The sequence below is a fragment of the Octopus bimaculoides genome, chromosome 10 (genome assembly GCF_001194135.2).
Source record: "Octopus bimaculoides isolate UCB-OBI-ISO-001 chromosome 10, ASM119413v2, whole genome shotgun sequence".
NCBI lineage: Eukaryota > Metazoa > Mollusca > Cephalopoda > Octopoda > Octopodidae > Octopus > Octopus bimaculoides.
Genome location: NC_068990.1, coordinates 72,347,601 through 72,350,040, shown reverse-complemented (window position 1 = coordinate 72,350,040; position 2,440 = coordinate 72,347,601). Strand labels below are relative to the sequence as shown.

The 2,440-nt window shown below is 37.1% G+C and overlaps 1 non-coding gene across 1 annotated transcript; it reads left to right on the top strand.

Moving 5' to 3' along the window:
- Window positions 1–2,160: 2,160 nt before the first annotated feature.
- LOC128248966 (U6 spliceosomal RNA) lies at window positions 2,161–2,267 on the top strand. The gene has a single exon (XR_008265112.1). It is a non-coding gene; the product is annotated as a U6 spliceosomal RNA (small nuclear RNA).
- Window positions 2,268–2,440: the final 173 nt, after the last annotated feature.

The following is a 2,440-nucleotide window of genomic DNA, read 5'->3' as shown; positions in this document are numbered from 1 at the left end:
CTCTCTCTCTCTCTCTCTCTCTCTCTCTCTATCTCTCTTTAGCCTAGGATGCACTCTACATATAGAATATCTTTCTAAAAGGTGGTATCTACTCATGTAGAATCCATTCTCTCTGTCAATCACCTCTCTCAACTGAATCTCACAGTAAAAAGACTTCCACCTATTTCTCTAAGTCATCTGCCACCTTTATTCACTTTCTGAACTCCCCAAACACCAACAGTTGTTTGATTATCAATCACCCTGTATTGAGGACATCTATCACAAAACATCACTTTCTGAAGTTCTCAATCTGTCTGCTTCAACATACACAAATCCTCTTGGCCTTCACACTGACACCATTAACACAGATACCAAGCCATTTGCTATTCTCAAACTGTTTTCAGAAATTAGTATCTTCATTTATCTCTTTTCCCTTCTTTGAAACACAGTCTCTTAGAAAAAAAAAAGACATTTGACCTCTTTTTCACTCCACCAAACTTAACCATAACCCACACAGTAGTTCTATGCATCATTAAAGCGATTTCACTAGAGTGTTCACAAGGCAACACACATCACATTTTTGTGCATAATAAACCCTGCTTTCTATGAATCTCTAGCTGATCTTTTATCTTTTACTTGTTTCAGTCATTAGACTGCAGCCATGCTGGGGTACTGCCTTGAAAAATTTTTAGTCAAATTTATCCACTCTAGTACTTAATTTTTTCTGTTTTTTTTAAGCCTGGTACTTTTTATATTGTTCTCTATTGCTGAACTGCTAAGTTACAGGGATGTAATCACACCAATATTTGTTGTCAAGTGGTGATGGGGGACAAACACACATGCACACATACACACATGCATACATACACACATGCACACATACACACATGCACACACACATACACACATGCACACTCAGACACACACACACACACACACACACACACACACACACACACAGACTCACATGCACATATATACATATGACAGGCTTCTTTCAGTTTCTGTCTACCAAATCCACTCACAAGACTTTGGTTGGTCCAAAGCTATAGCTGAAGATACTAGCTCAAGGTGCCATGCAGTGGAACTGAACCTAGAACCAGGCGATGGGAAGCAAACTTCTTACCACACAGCCACAAATTAGTTAAATGGGTAAGGCCCTGCTGGTTCAAAACTGACCACTGCCTGTGGATACAGAATGGCTGAAAAATTAAGACATTTGTTTTGTAATCACAAAGTTTCAGATTTGGTCTTTCTAGAATGAATTCAAGCAGATAGAATATCACACATGCTCACACACACACACAATGGGATTCTTTCAGTTTTCATCTACCAAATCAACTCACAAGGCTTTGGTCAGAATGGGGCTGTAATAGAAGACACTTTCCTAAGGTGTCATGCAGTGGAACTGAACCCAGAATCATGTAGTTGGGAAGAAAATTTCTCACCACTCAACCTGGCCTGGCCCTATTAATGCATTTGTATTCATTGTTTACTCTGATCTAATTATTATTTTGTGCTAATTCATCAACTACAAACTGTAATTCTTTTATTCTTTCATTCTTTTAATTCTTTTAGCCATTGAACTGTGGCCATGCTAGGGTACTGCCGTGAAAATTTCCACCCCAGTATTTATTTCTTTACAGTCTGGTGCTTATACTGTCAGTCATTTTAGACAAACTGCTACATTACAGAGATATAAACAAATGAATACCAGTTCACAAACTGAGAGTATAAACAACAAAAACATGAACACACGCAAACATATATTTGAATATGTCTATATATATATATTTTAGGGAGGTACATATATGTCTAGTAACAATGAGCATATTGGTCTATCTGGACATATATACATATATATAGCAGTATATATTTTCTCTTATTTTTTTAGATCATTTTACACAAGATCTTAGAACAAACTCTTGGTTTAAGCGCTATTTCTTTTACATATATATTTGTATATTTGTATGAGTATGCATAACTATGGATACACACACACGCACACACACACGTATGCACACATACACACACATACACGCACACACACACACACACATATATATATACAGCCATGTGAGTATATATTTTTCGTTACATATAGGTATACATATGTATGCATGAGATTACACTGATCCATAAGTGCATTTATATTGCTATATTTATACTGCTTATACATATATATTACTTCAGCAATACATATACTAAAATTGGTACAATACAGAGAAGATTAGCGTGGCCCCTGCACAAGGATGACACTGAAATTTCTTGAAGTGTTGCATATTTTTAAAGGCGCAAGAGTGGCTGTGTGGTAAATAGCTTACTTACCAACCACATGGTTCTGGGTTCAGTCGCACTGTGTGGCACCTTGGGTAAGTGTCTTCTACTATAGCCTCAGGCTGACCAAAGCCTTGTGAGTGGATTTGGTAGACGGAAACTGAAAGAAGCCTGTCATATATAT